The 19,441-nt window shown below is 44.7% G+C and overlaps 1 protein-coding gene across 2 annotated transcripts in view; it reads right to left on the reverse strand.

The window, feature by feature from the left end:
• The window catches only part of LOC126175596 (glycoprotein-N-acetylgalactosamine 3-beta-galactosyltransferase 1-like), a 362,470-nt gene that overhangs the window by 234,127 nt on the left and 108,902 nt on the right, over nt 1-19,441 (reverse strand). Inside the window, exon 1 of one of the 2 annotated variants that reach the window (XM_049922464.1) lies at nt 13,973-13,990. The exons of the other annotated variant lie outside the window; for it this stretch is intronic. The gene's annotated coding sequence lies outside the window, so the exon portion shown is untranslated. Of the gene's footprint in view, nt 1-13,972; nt 13,991-19,441 lie in introns of those variants that run through there. 2 annotated transcript variants of the gene reach the window in all.

Genomic DNA, 19,441 nt, shown 5'->3' on the forward strand with positions numbered 1-19,441 from the left:
AAATAACCAATGACGGACGGAGCGAGGAGGACATCAAAAGCAAACTAGCACTAGCAAAAAGGACATTCCTGGCCAAGAGAAGTCTACTAATATCAGACACAGCCTTAATTGGAGGAAGAAATTTCTGAGAATGTACGATTAGAGCACAACATTGTATGATAGTGAAACCTGGATTGTAAGAAAATCGGAACAGAAGAGAATCGAAGAATTTGCGATGTGGTGCTACAGACGAATGTTGAAAATTAGGTGGACTGATAAGGTGAGGAACGAGCAGGTTCTTCGCAGAATCGGTGAGGAAAGGAATATATGGAAAACACTGACAAGAAGACGGGACAGGATTATAGGACATCTGTTAAGACATCAGGATATGACTTCCACGCTACTAGAGGTAGCTGTAGAGGGCAAAAAGAGGAAGACAGAGACTGGAATACATCCAGCAGATAATTGAGGACGTAGGTTGCAAGTGCTACTCTAGGCTGAAGAGGCTGGCACAGGAGAGTTATTCGTGGCGGGCTGTATCAAACCAGTCAGAAGGCTGATGACTGTGTGTGTGTGTGTGTGTGTGTGTGTGTGTGTGTGTGTCTGTCTGTCTGTCTGTGTAGAACGAATGTGGATAAAATGTCTAAAATGTCTCAAAACGAGAAGTACTCACTCACTTCCAACCTCACTCACGTTAACACGTAAAATCACATTATTTCACATATTTTAAGAAGCGTAAAATGGGACAATGTTCTAAAATTGGCTATTAGAACACATGTAGCGCAAGAGGAAAACTGAAATAATCACACAAAGAATTGTGACTGACTGACCGCTTACAAAAAACTTGGATGAGCCAACCACCCTGATAATATTAAAAACTTCTGCCTAAAATTTTAGGAAACAAGTTGGACTTCTCACTAAACTTTCGAAGTCGTGAAACTTCCTGGCAAATTAAAACTGTGTGCCCGACCGAGACTCGAACTCGGGACCGTTGCATTTCGCGGGCAAGTGCTCTACCGACTTTTTTTTTTTCATTTTGTTCGTTATTGATCGATGTGTATGGTCGTTGCGGACGTCGTAAGACATCCATTGAAGTTCGTTGTTGATCGATTAGCTCAGTTGTTTTAGTACAGAGGGCTGCCAACCCTCTGACCGAACACGCTGAGCTACCGTGCCGGCCTGACAGAAAGGATATTGCGGAGACATGGCTTAGCCACAGCCTTGGGGATGTTTCCAAAATGAGATTTTCACTCTGCAGCGGAGTGTGCGCTGATATGAAACTTCCTGGCAGATTAAAGCTGTGAGACCGGGCGTGAGTCGTGCTTCGGTAGCTCAGTCGGTAGAGCACTTGCCCGCGAAAAGGCTAAGGTCCCGAGTTCGAGTCTCGGTCGGGCACACAGTTTTAATCTGCCAGGAAGTTTCATATCAGCGCACACTCCGCTGCAGAGTGAAAATTTCATTCTGGAAACATCCCCAAGGCTGTGGCTAAGCCATGTCTCCGCAGTATCCTTTCTTTCAGGAGTGCTAGTTCTGCAAGTTTCGCAGGAGAGCTTCTGTAAAGTTTGGAAGGTAGGAGACGAGATACTGGCAGAAGTAAAGCTGTGAGACCGGGCGTGAGTCGTGCTTCGGTAGCTCAGTCGTCAGAGCACTTTCCCGCGAAAGGCAAAGGTCCCGAGTTCGAGTCTCGGTTGGGCACACAGTTTTAATCTGCCAGGAAGTTTCATATCAGCGCACACTCCGCTGCAGAGTGAAAATCTCATTTTCTAAGTCGTACCACATTAATTTCATTTTAGTTAAATTAGAGGACAAACTTGTGGTAAAATGACTGCTGCCTCTTGGTAGACTATAAGACACACTTTACTAAATCCTTAGTGCAATCCATATACCACAAGCATTACAGATTGGAGTAACCTGTCAACGGACCAAGAAGCTACGTGTCCTATGTGATGACGAGTGAGGACCTCATCCCCTCTGCGTGGGTGGAAGGAGATACACCAAGATAGGGTTACAGTCGTCACTGAACGCAGCTTATTGTCTGTCACTTCCAGCCACTCTTCATTCCATTTAAGCATTATTCTATATCTCAACAGTGACGTGATATAGTGGGATGGCACACTGAACTATCTGATCATCGCGATACATTTCCTTGATTGCTACACGCGTCATTTCGTTTACCTTAATACCCATGTGCCGTTGTACCCAGGAGGAGCACACCTCCCTGCCCAGATATTGTGTGTGGAGAGGGGCGTCCTGGGTATCTTGAATTACCTTTATCTGCTGAGCACATGTGTTGTAGAGAGTGGTAGGCACTCAGGGAGCCGTAACAGACGAGAAATTTAACAGCCGCAAAACACCTCCAGTGTCCTCTAGATTTCATGTAATTCTGCATCGGAGGCAATCGGATCTTCAGAACACGATTAGGGAAAACTACAACCAACGGTCTCCTTGTTCACATCCATCCGTGAATATAGCTACGAGGGTGTACCCAAAAAAACAGGAATTACTTTTTAAAAGCCATATATTTTCAAATTGTTTACAAAGCAACCTTATCTCCATTACAACTAACACATTTGTCCAACCGGTACTTCCACCGTTCGAAATATTTCTTGTAGTCATCTTTAGAAACGGCTGACACCTCCCCCTTGGTTTTTTTCCTGACTTCTTCATTGTTGTCAAATCGGTATCCTTTCATGTCCCTCCTCATGCGTGGAAATAAGAAAAAGTTGCAAGGAGCCAGGTCAGGCGAGTAAGGTGCGTGGGGCTGTGGACCCATGCCATTTGTAGCCAAAAACTGTCTAACAGAGATGGCTGTGTGCGCAGATGCGTTATAGTGGTGGAAGAACCAGTCTCCTGTCTGCCACAGATCGGGTCTTTTTTGATCAACACTGTTGCGCATTCTTCGTAAACCTTCTAAATAAAAGGTTTGATTGATGGTCTGACCTGGGGGAACGAACTCTGAATGAAAACAACCTTGGCATCAAAAATCAAGTCAACATTGTTTTGATGATTGATTTGGTTTGAAGTCCGCAGCTCGTGGTCGTGCGGTAGCGTTCTCGCTTCCCGCGCCCGGGTTCCCGGGTTCGATTCCCGGCGAGGTCAGGGATTTTCTCTGCCTCGTGATGACTGGGTGTTGTGTGCTGTCCTTAGATTAGTTAGGTTTAAGTAGTTCTAAGTTCTAGGGGACTGATGACCGTAGATGTTAAGTCCAAATGAACCATTTGAACCATTTGGCTTGACGACAATTTTTGGACAGGGTTACGATGACATCTTTCGTTGGCTTGACTGTTGCTTTGTTTCTGGGTCGTAACCATAGCACCGTGACAGAAAATCTGGATGTTTCAAGCTGCTGTTGCTGAGCACGACATGTTCAACTCGACGTTCCTTTTGACTGTCAATCAGTACCTGAGGAACAACTTGGCAGCAACCCTTTTCGTTCCCAAATCTTCTACATCTGCGTCATAATCCGCAAGCCACCTTATGGTGTGTGGCGGAGGTACTTTCTGTACCAGCGTCTGATCATTCCAACCCTGTTCCACTCGCGAATAGTGCGTGGGAAGAATGATTGTAAGCCTCCGTATTTGCTCTAACTTCTCGAATTTTCTCCTCATGTCCAATACGCGAGATGTATATGGGGGGAAGTAATATGTTGTCAGACTCCTCCTTAAATGTGGTGTCCCGAAATTTCAATAGTAAATCCCTCCGTGATGCAAAACGCCTCTCTTGTAACGTCTGCCAGTGGAGTTTGTGTAGCATCCCGTAACGCTCTCTCGCCAGCTAAATGATCCCGTGACGAAACGCGCCGCCTTCTCTATCTCCTCTATCAGTCCTACCTGATAGGGACCCCAAATAGATGAACAATACTCAAGAATCGGGCGAACAAGCGCCTTATAAGCCACTTCTTTCGTGGATGAGTCACTTTTCCTTAAGATTCTTTCGATGAATCTGAGTCTGGTGTCTGCTTTTCCCACTATCTGTTTTATATGGTCATTCTATCTAAAGATCGCTCTGAATAGTTAACCCTAGATACTTTACGGCGGACGCTGTCTCCAGCTGTTTGTCACCAATAGTGCAGCTGTACAGCAGTGGATTTCTTTTCCTAAGTATGCGCAATGTGTTACATTTATTTACGCCCGCATCTCGTGGTCGTGCGGTAGCGTTCTCGCTTCCCACGCCCGGGTTCCCGGGTTCGATTCCCGGCGGGGTCAGGGATTTTCTCTGCCTCGTGATGGCTGGGTGTTGTGTGCTGTCCTTAGGTTAGTTAGGTTTAAGTAGTTCTAAGTTCTAGGGGACTGATGACCATAGATGTTGAGTCCCATAGTGCTCAGAGCCAGCCATTTATTTACGTTCAGGGTCAACTGCCAGAGCCTGCACCATTCATCAATTCTCTGCAGGTCGTTCTGCAAATTCTTACTATCTTCTGGAGTTGCTACTTTGGTATAGACAACTGCATGTTCTGTGAATAGCCTTAAAGAGCACCCGACGCTTTCTGCTCGATCATTTATATATATTGCAAACAGCAACTGTCCTATCACACTTCTCTGTGGTACTCCGGATACTGCCTTTACATCTGTCGATTTAGTTCCGTTAAGAGCGACGTGTTGAGTTAAATCTGTAAGAAAGTCTTGAATCCAATCGCAGGTTTGCTCCGATACTCCGTAAGCTCGTATTTTATTTTCATTAAATGGCAATGCGGGACGGTGCCAACTGCCTTACTGAAATCAAGGAACATGGCATCAACCCGAGCGCCGTTGTCAACTGCGCTGTGGATCTCTTGGAGGAACAGAGCGAGCTGAGTTTCGCAGGAATGTATGTTGATTTTTATAAAAGAGATGTTCACTTTCCAAAAACGTCACAATTCTTGAGCATAAAACATGTTCCATAATTCTACAACAGGTTGACGTCAACAATATAGGTCTATAATTACGAGTGTCTCTGTCTTACGGCCTTTCTTAAAAACGGGAATGACCTGCGCTTTTTTCCAATCGTTAGGTATCTTCCGTTGCTCAAGCGATCTATGATAAATGACTGCTAGAAGGGGAACAAGGTATTTCACATAATCTTTATAGAATCTTATAGGTATCTCATTTGGTCCTGACGCCTTACCTCTACTAAGCGACTGTAGCTGCTTTTCAATTCCGCGATCGGTTATCTCAATATCTGCCATTTCCATGTTTGTACGACGATTGAAGGGAGGGACAATGTTACGATCTTCCGCGATGAAAAAAACTTCAGAAGACCGAATTCAGTATTTCCGTAGAAATTCGCTGAACCGAGCTCCAAGACAACCCACTAATCTCTGACAGTTGATCGATTGTCTGTCGACGGTCTGTGAGCACAAGCTGTCTAATCTTTTTCAATATTTGTGACGATTCGGGCAGTTGTTGGACGTTCAGAACGAGGCTTGTCTCCAATCGACGTGTCGCCATTTTTAAATCGAGCGAACCATTCGTCCACTTGAGTTTTTCACAAAGCATCATCTTGGTAAGCTGTTGTAAACATTAAGACAGTTTCAGCAGCAGTTTGACAGAACAGAAAACAAAATTTCACAGCTGCACGTTGTTCTCTTAAACTTGCCATCGTAAAAAACGAAGCAAGAACAAAATAGCATCCGCAAAAACCGTCACATCAGATGAACTGAACAAGCCAGGTCGGCAACCCAGACGGACTGAACTGGCAATGAGTTGCGCTATACGCGCCTAGCGGTAGAAATGCGTACTACAAGATCTCCAAATCGTTCAAATGGCTCTGATCACTATGGGACTTAACTTGTGAGGTCACCAGTCCCCTAGAACTTAGAACTACTTAAACGTAACTAACCTAAGGACATCACACACATCCATTCCCGAAGCAGGATTTGAACCTGCGACCGTAGCGGTCGCGCGGTTCCAGACTGTAGCGCCTAGAACCGCTCGGCCACTCCGGCCGAGCTACAAGATCTCCGCCCACGGCAATATTATTCCGGTTTTTTTTTTTTTTGTGGGTGCCAACTCGTATGCAGTTGTCATGCTCATTTAAAAAATCGCAAAATAGTATGTCAAAAGCAGATGCACAAGTGCAGCTTTTCTGTACTCCATTAAATCTAATAGTATTCTGGTCGTCTGCAGTAACCAGACTGACAGTCGGTTAAAACTTTGTTTTGGATTTGTACTTGTCCCACGCCAAGTGCCTCCAGCATCCGCTTCAAACGGGTCTCAAACGTTCTTGTTGCTCCGGAAGATTTTAGAAAATACTTCCATATTCTAGACTAGCAGCAGTATGGTATGCTGGTGAACTTGAGCAGCGTGGAACTTACATGCCTGACGCACCATGAGGAGTTGCCGCCGAATGGTGAACGGCGGTTCGCCCAGCCTGACCACAGACACGGATATGGAGTTGGTCGCGTTAGCACCCCTGGGCTTCCTGATCGCCTCATGGCGGATAGCATCAATTACCTTCAGGTAATAAAGTCCCGCTGATCAGTTCGCTGTACACACATAGTCCAGCCGTGACATCACGAAAGCTCTATAAATCTGGAGCAGACGCACACTGTCCGGTTCCCAACACCCGAGGCTAAGGCACTTTAAGATATTAAGTGCTTTCTGGGCCTTTGCCATCAGGTCCACGATTCTTAGGAATAAAAAATGAGGCCCAGAGCCTTCACCAAGTATTTACAGGGTAGAGCGGTGTCCTTCATATGCAAGATACGAGAGCGACTAAAAATGACGCCCGCACACACACACACACACACACACACACACACACACATACACACATACATATCTGCGGAAAATTCAGTATAATTTGTAACTGATGACAATAAGTGCCTGTCATGTCACAAGACCGGTTCCCGATATGACTTCTATCTGTACTAATGCGTCACGTATCAGCATGCTGAAAGAGTATTACGTAACGCACGAATTGTCGCCGGACCTCGTCGTAGGTGAAGCAAGTGGCACACTTTGGTTCATTGGTGGGATACTGGAAACATGCAGTAGTGCAGTGAAGAATGCTTACAAAAGACTCCAGCAACCCATTCTAGAATATCACCCAATTGCATGAGCCGCTTGCCAAATATATCTACATCTACATACTACATACATACTCCGCAATCCACCATACGGTGCGTGGCGGAGTGTACCTCGTACCACAACTAGCATCTTCTCTCCCTGTTCCACTCCCAAACAGAACGAGGGAAAAATGACTGCCTATATGCCTCTGTACGAGCCATAATCTCTCTTATCTTTGTGGTCTTTCCGCGAAATATAAGTTGGCGGCAGTAAAATTGTACTGCAGTCAGCCTCAAATGCTGGTTCTCTAAATTTCCCCTGTAGCGGTTCACGAAAAGAACGCCTCCTTTCCTGCAGACTCCCAACCGAGTTCCTGAAGCATTTCCGTAACAATCTCGTTATGATCAAACCCACCAGTAACAAATCTAGCAGCCCGCCTCTGAATTGTTTCTATGGCCTCCGTCAATCCGACCTGATAGGGATCCCAAACGCTCGAGCAGTGCTCAAGAATAGGTCGTATTAGTGTTTTATAAGCGGTCTCCTTTACAGATGAACCACATCTTCCCAAAATTCTACCAATGAACCGAAGACGACTATCCGCCTTCCCCACAACTGCCATTACTTGCTTGTCCCACTTCATATCGCTCTGCAATGTTACGCCCAAATATTTAATCGACGTGACTGTGTCAAGCGCTACACTACTAATGGAGTATTCAAACATTACGGGACCAACAGGGGATGCTGAACATATGCAAAGAATGGCAGACGAATTGTCACAGGTTTGTTTGATTCATGGAAAAGCGTGGAGTCCACTAGGGCATGATTTGACTTATTGGATACCTCACAGAGACATTTACGCACTATTTCTTCCCGCGCATCAATCACGTCTGTGACGAGTACAAACCGTGCTTCACTGTGCCATGGAAACTGGAGGAAGTAGCCTAAATTTGGGCTGCCATTTACTGTTAGACATAACTCACGTGCTATTGAAAATAAATTAAAGAGTGTTGCACTAAACAATACTCTGAAATGCCCTTTTTTAGACCGTTATCGGGAAAAGTAACGTACTATCACTATTGTTTTTTATTTTGGATTTATAAAAAAATATTGGCAAGTTGACATAACTTAATGGTGTGGTCTAAATCTGGGCTGGACCTAAAAATATTGAGATGTCATTGAAACAACTGAGTAAAAGAAGGAAAAATAATGTTTGTAGAATACGATATTCGAAACATTGTATATAGGGTAAGGTGGGGTAAATCCGACCGGGTGGCTAAACCCGACCTCCTCCTATTTGTGAGAAACGGCAAAGTGGAGCGATTTCGCATTAGTGTTACCATATAGAGCATTCGAAATAACGAAAATATCACCTTGACAGTTTTGCCGCATTTGACATTTAGACACTCAAAAGACAACAATTGTGTTTTCGACTCTTTCAATTTAATTTTTGTGCAAATTGCATCACTAGATTTACCATATTAAATAAAACGATCGCAAAACAAACGGTAAGTGATTTCGTAATGCTTTTAGTCACCTATTCAGTGTATGAATCGTTTTTGTTGGAAATTTCGTGTAAATTGTTTCTATGTATGTTAAATGAAATGGTTCAAACGGCTCTGGGCACTATGGTACTTAACTTCTGAGGTCATCAGTCCCCTAGAACTTAGAACTACTTAAACCTAACTAACCTAAGGACATCACACACACCCATGCCCGAGGTAGTATTCGAACCTGCGACCGTAGCGGTCGCGCGGTTCCAGACTGTAGCGCGTACAATCGCTCGGCCACTTCAGCCGAGCCGGCCGCGGTGGTCTAGCGGTTCTGGCGCTGCAGTCCGGAACCGCGGGACTGCTACGGTCGCAGGTTCGAATCCTGCCTCGGGCATGGGTGTGTGTGATGTCCTTAGGTTAGTTAGGTTTAAGTAGTTCTACGTTCTAGGGGACTTATGACCTAAGATGTTGAGTCCCATAGTGCTCAGAGCCATTTTTTGAACTCCAGCCATCTGTTAAATGAAAAATGGCATGGTGGGGTAAAGCCGACCGCTAAATGGTGGGGTAAATCCGACCGCATATTTTTTATCGTTTATGTGTATGGAATTATTTATTTATGGAAACAAAGTGAGTTTTGTTTATTTTCATGAAAATGGTACGAAATTACAAACGAAAAACGACAAAACGCAATCAAAACGATATTCTCCGAGCAGCTGCTGCAATGCAAAGGGGAATGTCTTTACGAGCTGTCTTTCGTGATTTTAACATTCCGAGATTGACCTTGCTGTTGCACCGCCGTGCAATGAAATCATCTTTTTTCAATTAAAATTTACATTTATGTAACTTTCAGTACATTTAGTACTCTAAATATTGTTATTTTTTGAATACGTTTTGTTCATTTATGTAAAAAACATAATTGCTTATAATTATTTCCCAAAGAAACCGTTCATTTAGAACTATTTCTGTGCAAAATCGGCCAAACAAATAGGGGGTCGGATTTACCCCACCATTTTTGCAAATGGCAAAAAATGGACGTTTCTTAAGATACGGATGTCTCAAAAACTATTGATGGTATAATAAAAATATTTTGTAAACAGGTGCTCCTTTACATTACCTATAATTTAACTTATATAACCTTACGATCCGTCCTCGGATAAGCGTTTTATAGCCACAAGAAATTACTAGATCGGATTTACCCCACTTTACCCTAGTATTTGAAAAATAATAGGCATATTTTCATTTTTAAATCACAGTGGTTTATCAAAAAACTGTGGTCTCACAATGTAAAACATTCCGTTCTTTTGACAAAAGTAACAAAGGTAAATGTTTTTATCAGCACATGCACTTTCATACTGTGCTCACGGATTACACATGATGCTCATAACACACAGCTCTCCTTGCAAGCCACCAGAATAGATTCCTTCACAAAAACTGCTTTCTGCGTCATCCTGCGTCTGGCATGTTTTCTCCCGCAGGGAGGCATATGTCACTCAAGACATCATGAACGGGTGGCGTAGCCGGTTCATATATCTGTGGCTCATTTATGCTATCTTTTTGCTTTCTTCGTCCATTTCAATTTGTATTTTCATTCTTCTTATATTTTTCTCAGGCTTCACTCTTTTGAATGAGAACTGAAACTCTTTTTCAAACTTCAGTTTATTTTTACAGCGGTTTTTTGGGGGGTGGTGGAGTTAGTTGAAACTTTTTCTTCAGTAGCAAACTTTTGAAACATTGCTTTGCAAGTAGAATCATTTATCAGGAGAGGTACTATCCTTTGTTACCATTTACTTCGTATGCGATAAGATCAGATGCAATGTCTTAAAGCCTAACTGCCGATGAGGTAAACCTGTTGGGGTGAGGCTAATGAATTAAAGGGGCTGACACGACAGGTGTTTCCCAGCATAGGATTAACGAAGGAGACGGGAGGAACTGCAAGGTTGCCTCTATAGTTTTATCTCTGGCTGCACGAACCACCTTGATCACGTCTGTTTCGTTCCGTCCCTTTCTCTTTCCCTGCTGGATATGCAGTAGTTTCGTTTTGTTCTCGGCATTCCCTTTCTCTTTCCCTGCTGGATATGCAGTAGTTTCGTTTTGTTCTAGGCATTCTAGAGAACAGGATAGTCATACAGACAAAACAGCCCAAAATCTGGGAATAACCCAAATTTATACCGCACGTAACGGATCGAATTTAGATCACTAATACTACGTAATTTTTAGGTTCATTACAAATCAACGAAGAATAGAAGCTATTAAAGCTGAGGACATCCTTTCTGTTAATACTGCTCTTAAAACGATGTGGTAATGAGAACACTATTCGCAAACGCAGACACTGTATGAAAGAAGTAATGCATACATACCTGCAAACATTTTAAGATGATCGAAATTGAGTTTATGTTGGCTACAATCAGTAAGTGATACATATGGGGGTCTGTGACCCCCCCCCCCCCTTGCGAGGTCGCCAACATTGCGACCCGCGCCGCCCCCGCCAGTAAGCGCACACGCCATTAGTTCGTTTCTTTCGTCAGTCGACTCAACTGAATCGAGTAATCGAGTAGTTGTACTTTCCTATGTAGCACACTAATGGGAGACATTTTTCAATACAAGCAAATGTGCATAAACGGCCTTAATGATAGTGCCTCTGTTATGCAAGCGTTGTCTCCTTGTCCTAGATCTAACTACGCTGTATAAAATAATTGCTTGTCTACCTGCATCTATTGCTACAACAGAAAGAAGTTTTTCAACATTGCGGTGCACAAAGACATGAATGAGGTAGACAATGAAGGAGGATCGACTTAATGGCTTAGCTCTGTTGAACACTCACCCTGACATTGATTGTCCTATTGACGATGTAATTAACCAATTTGCCACGAAGAACAGGTACATATAATTCATCATTTAAGGAAGAGAACCACAATTCTTACTTTTTTATAAGATGGCATTGTCTTGTATATGCCGGCCGCGGTGGTCTAGCGGTTCTGGCGCTGCAGTCCGGAACCGCGGGACTGCTACGGTCGCAGGTTCGAATCCTGCCTCGGGCATGGGTGTGTGTGATGTCCTCAGGTTAGTTAGGTTTAAGTAGTTCTAAGTTCTAGGGGACTTATGACCTAAGATGTTGAGTCCCATAGTGCTCAGAGCCATTTGAACCATTTTTTTCTTGTATATGTGTAACCTCTTCCTCTTCTCCTTTCCGTCCGAACGGGCCTTGGAAGGCCCAACGGTACCGAACGACCGCCGTGTCATCCTCAGCCCACAGGCGTCACTGGATGTGGATATGGAGGGGCATGTGGTCAGCACACCGCTCTCCCGGCCGTATGTCAGTTTGCGAGACCGGACTCGCTACTTCTCAATCAAGTAGCTCTTTAGTTTGCCTCATAAGGTCTAAGTGCACCCTGCTTGCCAACAGCGCTCGCCAGACCGGATGGTCACCCATCCAAGTGCTAGCCCAGCCCGACAGCGCTTAACTTCAGTGATCTGACGGGAATTGTTGTTACCACTGCAGCATGGCCGTTGTCATTGTAGATGTGTAGCACTCCGTCTCAGGCCACAGGTGGCCTATCGGGACCATCCGACCGCCGTGTCATCCCCAGCTGAGGAGGCGGATGGGAGGGGCGTATGCTCAGCACACCGCTCTCCCAGTCTTTACGATGGTTTTCTGTGACCGGAGCCGCTAGTATTCGGTCGAGTAGCTCCTCAGTTGGCAACACGGGGCTGAGTGCACCCCGAAAAGTGGCAACAGCGCATGGTGGCCCCGATGGTCACCCATCCAAGTGCCGGCCACGCCCGACAGCGCTTAACTTTGGTGATCTGACGGGAACCGGTGTATCCACTGCGGCAAGCTGGTGCTGTAGATGTGTGTAATCACTTTAAATAAAACTTTCTTAAATTTTGCTTGTGACTTGTTATTTTATACTATGGTAAAAGTAAAGGTAGCTCAAGATATCTTTAGCACCACTTCCTTGAGGTTTTTCTGAATCAGCCACTGGCTACAATCGCATGGGAAAATGAACTGTCGTGGCCGTTTTACAGAACAACTGGCATGGTCTGAAGCGCTGTTTTACATTGTTTCTCTTCGGTTGCCACACCTCTCAGTACCAAATATCTTACCAACTCAAATTTAGACCATAGCCGAAATTTGGACCACTTCCTCTACACTCTTCAGGGAGTTCACCGTGATCTGCAGAGTATTGATACAGATGCAGGTGTAGATGTACTGTCACATAGGCTCATGGATCTCAAAGAGGCCATGAACGTGAGTGTACAACACATCTATTTTCAGTTCTTGAAATAACGTTGTAGCGAAAATCTGGCTTTGAATTTCATTTTTCGAGACTGAACGGCGTTTGGAGAACCCAGTTCGTTGTTCTGCAAACCTTGACGGAGAGAGGCAGTTACAACAGCAAAAATAGAAAAAAAATCACAACAGGTTAGAGTAATAATGCTCTTTCGGAACGTTGCAGATTCTGTTGTTAAACAATACGATGGATCTTGAGCTTCACAGCTATATTGTCACGATGAGGCTTTATTTCAAATCCTTCACTTCACAACTGCTCGGTGGGACAAATGGACCTGTAGTCTCGCGCTGTAGCTTTAAAAGATCCTCTCGCAAGTTTGGTGTTGCAACGGCTAGCAGTAAGTGAAACGTTGGCTGATGTTTCAGCACAAACTTTCGCCTAACGATGGCCTTATGTTTTGCCTCTGTTGTTCATCTAGTGATGCACGAAGACCACAGCGTCACACGTACACTACTTTGGTTCCATTATGAAGACACGCCCGAACATGAGAGTTGTACTTCGGCAGCATTGCTTTTGGCTCCCTCCTAAAAAGTCATTCATCAACTTATGTTAATTGTAAATATTTCACGTATGACAAGAGTTGTAATTACCATTACTAGCCGGCCGGTGTGGCCAAGCGGTTCTGGGCGCTTCAGGCTGGAACTGCGCGACCGCTACAGTCGCAGGTTCGAATCCTGCCTCGGGCATGGATGTGTGTGATGTCCTTAGGTTAGTTAGGTGTAAGTAGTTCTAAGTTCTAGGGGACTGATGACCTCAGAAGTTAAGTCACATATTGCTCAGAGCCATTTGAACCATTTTTTACCATTACTACAGAGGAGGCAACAGGAAAAGCTATAAATGTTCTTCAAATAATTGTTAGTTGATGCAAGCTTTGTCGCTAATCTATTAAGTTCTTAAGAACTTATACATAATGTTTAGCCAGCTAAAGCTAAAGCATCTAGTTAGCAAACAGACAGCTGTCAAATGTCTTATTTTTATCGCAGTCTTTGAACGATGTGAAAGACCATAATAGTTTCCGGGCCTGAGCGTAATAGAGCTCGTACTTCGCTAGACAGTAAAAATTATATGTACCACGAAAGATATTCTTGTGACATTAAGTGCTAGTAATCTATTTTAGTCAAAATGATAGCTCATTGCCATATTATAATACTGTCAAATTATTTAGAGGGACCTTTTTGCTCATTATGCTAATCACTACCGAAATAACCGCATAAATCTTACTTACGCTGTTGAGTTGGCTAAACAACGTTGCGCGCTGATTACCTGTGGCAGAGTAAACACTTTGCAATGTGGTGAAGTATTCTTAGAAAATGTCTCCGGGAAAAACGAACGAGTCTTCTAGAGACAGAAAAAAAAGTAAACGATAAACACTCGTCCGTTATCTGTGAGGAAGCACTTTTTCCTTCTTGACTCTGAGATACAACTACGCCATGGTACTTCCTTGTGACCTGTCGCCAAAGATAACAGACATAAAATTCATGTTCACTGTAGTTAAAACTCACAAAGAAGCGTAACGAGAAAAAGTGAAACTCTGATATACGACAACGTGTGCAGTAAAAGATGCCCTTGCAGTATTATGACATGTGAAGCAGTCACAAGTATACAAAGCAGGCACGTAAGAAGGATGAGCCACTGGTGCAGTGCCCCAGAGGACAAGTGACTCCTTGGCGCTCAAAAGAGAGAAAGGAAAAAGTTAGGAAATATTAAATGGATAGTAAATTGGAAAAATGGAAAACACCGTACCGCATGCATATAAGTACTAGGAACTAGTGCTCTGAATTAGAGCTGCATTAATGAATTTTATTACAACTCATCAGTGCAATTTCTAAATTTCTAAGTCGCTTCCTTGCCTCCTTCCTTACGTGCAGACTAATCGCAGTAATTTGCTGCAGGAATTTTGATACTGTTTTGACAAACAGAAACACTGATTCGCCAGGAAGGTTTATGTATATAATTTATAAATATTTCGTACAAATTGTCTCATTATTATGAATCGAAGTCAAGTTGTGAAAATGACGCCATTGACACCTAGCGAACACGCGCCATGACTTGAGGGAGCAGCAGTGTTGTGAGAGTACGTGAGCCAAGACAAAATTTGAATCTGGTCTGGCGGTCTAGCGGTGTCGACACGGTAGCTCTGCGTATTCGGTCAGAGACCTGAAGAAAAAAAAAAAAAAAGAAAAGAAAAGATGAATTCGAAGGGGTTCATGTGACGTCCACCCATAGCAAATGATGAGAACAATCTCGAACAAAATGAAGAAAAAAGCGGTAAAGTACCTAACTAAAAAACGAAAGGTTGTAGCATCGAACAATGGTTGAGTTTTTTTTTTTTCACTCTGTTATTTCAACCTAACATTCACCTAATGGTGTGGAGATTGGCCAGAAACGAAACATTGGTCGGATTCCACGTTTACACTGTAGCTCCCTTGCGGGCTGGTTACCATGCCAGAGTAAGAACATTGCAAAGCAAGTCGCCTAAGTGATGCCCAGTCGATTGCAATCGCTTTGAGAACAAGTGTGTGTGAAAAAAAAGTGGTTCCCAGTTCTTGCATGGCATGCAGCTTTGATTCGTTCACATAAAGAAAGTTTTACATCAGCGCGGCCTGTCACTCAACTTCCAGCTTTCTGCTTTCCTGGAGTCAAACATAAATGCGAACAGGATTCTCTTCGCGACGGGGCGAAGGATATTATTTGTGTGGACACTTTTCAATCTGTTCAGAAGACTGTTAACATATCTTTGTGAGATTTAGGCCTTTGAAGGATCATAAAGACATGCACACGATTTTCTTGGAAGGGATTCAGAAATTTCTTGCGGATCAATACACAAGATTTCGATACACTCCTACAGATGGTTGAGTGACGCATTTTGAAGTATGACGACAATTTCGGACTTGCTTCCCCCACATTAGCAATAGTAATTCGCACTCTTAATTCACTACAAATTCTTCGAACAACAGATGGTAAGTTTCTCAAGTTTGAAGTATTCCAATAAATATTACCAATAACGAAAAGATCATCACCTAATGTGAGATTTACAAGTTCGAATAAACTAAGATATAAAATACGGTACAATAGGCAGCGCCTAAGCTGCAAAATTCACACAGGCCAGTACTGCCAAACAACCCGGTAGTGCATGCACAATTCAGTTTGCGTAGGTAAGTTTTATTCCCCATAGGTTAAGGAAGGGACTACAGTACATATATTCTACTTGATATTTGTTAAAGACAGGTAGCAAGTTGTTGAGGTAAATTTGTAGAGTGCGACACTGGAAGGAGTAGATAAACGCAAATGAGTTCATACATATCGAAAAGTGGTTGGTTTTGAATTTGAGCGCAGGAGAGCATATAATATTGTTTGTTTAGGAAAATGCACGCTGTGGCCCACTGAGAAACATGAGAATTTTTATCTGTGTTCTTCTTGTTAGTCATTTAAGGTATGTGGTATATATATTATTTGGATGTGTGAGATTCGATTTTTAGTATGTGATGCATTTACGGAAAGAGTTGGGGTCGCTAATCCCAATGATCTAAGGGAAAAAACTTAGTAGCATAGCGCGCAAATACACTGCTGAAAAAAATTCAGCACCCTCAAAGACAAGGTCATTTTATTGACAACTGATGTGTCACATAGTTCATAGTTGTAGGAGTATATGATAGCAAATTCAGACCAAATGTAACACACATGTCACAGTAAAGAGTGTCCAAATACACTGAGTACCCCTCCCCCCTCCCTCTCCCCCTCTGGTGGCAACGCAGGCTTTTAGTGTCAAATGCAAATGATCCTAAAGTGCCGAACAGCAACCTGTGATAAATTTTCCCAAGCATTTTGCGCCTTTCGTTCAATTCAGCAACGCGTCTTGTAGGCTCTGGAGAAAGAGTGAGTTCCCACTTCATCATGTACCACACGTGTACAGTTGGTAATCTTTCCCAGCAGGGCAGTACACCACGAAGAACACAGTGATTCGCAACAGCCATACGTGTACCTGCAACGTCCTGCTGAAAAGGCAAATCACCTTTCTGTCGAAGAAATAGCAGTGTACAAGTACATCTGTCGCCTTGGTACCGATTGTTAAAGCCGGGTGTTCCTAGGAGCAGGAAGTTTGCGCCTCATAGTGCGTAGACACTCCGTGGTGTAGGGGCAGCGTCTTTCAAAAATAAAACGCCTTGGGGTTCGAATCCCGCCACTGCTTGAATTTTGATTAATAATCGGCATTGGTGGCCGAAGACTTCCGGCATAAGAAGTCACCCAACAGTCTGCCATCGGCCTTGTCAAAGAGGGTGGAGGAGCGGACAGGGATGGGAAACTGCCCTTAAACTTGGAAGAATCAGCAATAATCAACGGTATGAGGATGCAGAAGGCAATGGAAACCACTACATTAAAGACACGTAACTTGTATCCACAGGAAATGTAGCCTGTAATTGAAGAAGTGTCATGATCTCTCCATTGGCAAAAGATTCCGGAATGACCTGCTAAGGAGGAGGTTACGATGAGAAAAAGACTGAATAATCAACGGAAGGATAACGTTCTAGAGAGTCGGAGCGAGGAATGTCAGAAGGTAGGGAAACTAGAAAATCTGAAAAGGGAAATGCAAGGCTCAATCTACACTCCTGGAAATGGAAAAAAGAACACATTGACAACGGTGTGTCAGACCCACCATACTTGCTCCGGACACTGCGAGAGGGCTGTACAAGCAATGATCACACGCACGGCACAGCGGACACACCAGGAACCGCGGTGTTGGCCGTCGAATGGCGCTAGCTGCGCAGCATTTGTGCACCGCCGCCGTCAGTGTCAGCAAGTTTGCTGTGGCATACGGAGCTCCATCGCAGTCTTTAACACTGGTAGCATGCCGCGACAGCGTGGACGTGAACCGTATGTGCAGTTGACGGACTTTGAGCGAGGGCGTATAGTGGGCATGCGGGAGGCCGGGTGGACGTACCGCCGAATTGCTCAACACGTGGGGCGTGAGGTCTCCACAGTACATCGATGTTGTCGCCAGTGGCCGGCGGAAGGTGCACGTGCCCGTCGACCTGGGACCGGACCGCAGCGACGCACGGATGCACGCCAAGATCGTAGGATCCTACGCAGTGCCGTAGGGGACCGCACCGCCACTTCCCAGCAAATTAGGGACACTGTTGCTCCTGGGGTATCGGCGAGGACCATTCGCAACCGTCTCCATGAAGCTGGGCTACGGTCCCGCACACCGTTAGGCCGTCTTCCGCTCACGCCCCAACATCGTGCAGCCCGCCTCCAGTGGTGTCGCGACAGGCGTGAATGGAGGGACGAATGGAGACGTGTCGTCTTCAGCGATGAGAGTCGCTTCTGCCTTGGTGCCAATGATGGTCGTATGCGTGTTTGGCGCCGTGCAGGTGAGCGCCACAATCAGGACTGCATACGACCGAGGCACACAGGGCCAACACCCGGCATCATGGTGTGGGGAGCGATCTCCTACACTGGCCGTACACCACTGGTGATCGTCGAGGGGACACTGAATAGTGCACGGTGCATCCAAACCGTCATCGAACCCATCGTTCTACCATTCCTAGACCGGCAAGGGAACTTGCTGTTCCAACAGGACAATGCACGTCCGCATGTATCCCGTGCCACCCAACGTGCTCTAGAAGGTGTAAGTCAACTACCCTGGCCAGCAAGATCTCCGGATCTGTCCCCCATTGAGCATGTTTGGGACTGGATGAAGCGTCGTCTCACGCGGTCTGCACGTCCAGCGCGAACGCTGGTCCAACTGAGGCGCCAGGTGGAAATGGCATGGCAAGCCGTTCCACAGGACTACATCCAGCATCTCTACGATCGTCTCCATGGGAGAATAGCAGCCTGCATTGCTGCGAAAGGTGGATATACACTGTACTAGTGCCGACATTGTGCATGCTCTGTTGCCTGTGCCTATATGCCTGTGGTTCTGTCAGTGTGATCATGTGATGTATCTGACCCCAGGAATGTGTCAATAAAGTTTCCCCTTCCTGGGACAATGAATTCACGGTGTTCTTATTTCAATTTCCAGGAGTGTAGATATAGTAGGGGTCAGTGAAGTGAAGTGGAAAGAATACAAACATTTCTTGTCAGATGAGTATAGGGTAATATCAACAGCAGCAGAAAATGGTATAACAGGAGTAGGATTCGTGATTTATACGAAGGTAGGGCAGAGAGCGGGTTACTGTGAACAGTTCAATGATAGGGTTGTTCTTATCAGAATCGACAGGAAACCAACACCGACAACGATAGTTCAGGTATACATGCCGACGTCGCAAACTGAAGATGAAGAGAGAGAGAAAGAGTATGAGGATATTGAAAGGTTAATACAGTATGTAAAGGGAGATGAAAATCTAATAGTCATGGGAGACTAGAATGCAGTTGTAGGGGAAGGAGTAGAAGAAAAGGTTACAGGAGAATATGGGCTTGGGACAAGGAATGAGATCGAGCGGGGTGGCGCAGTGGTCAGCACACTGGACCCGCATTCGGGAGGATGACGGTTCAGTCCCGCGTCCGGCCATCCTGATTTAGGTTTTCCGTGATTTCCCTAAATCGTTCCAGGCAAATTCCGGGATGGTTCCATTGAAATGGCATGGCCGACTTCCTTCCCCGTCCTTCCCTAATCCGATGAGACTGATGACCTCGCTGTCTGCTCTCCTCCCCCACAACAACCCAACCCAACCCAAGGAATGAGAGAGGAGAAAGA

The sequence above is a fragment of the Schistocerca cancellata genome, chromosome 3, assembly GCF_023864275.1.
Source record: "Schistocerca cancellata isolate TAMUIC-IGC-003103 chromosome 3, iqSchCanc2.1, whole genome shotgun sequence".
Lineage (NCBI taxonomy): Eukaryota > Metazoa > Arthropoda > Insecta > Orthoptera > Acrididae > Schistocerca > Schistocerca cancellata.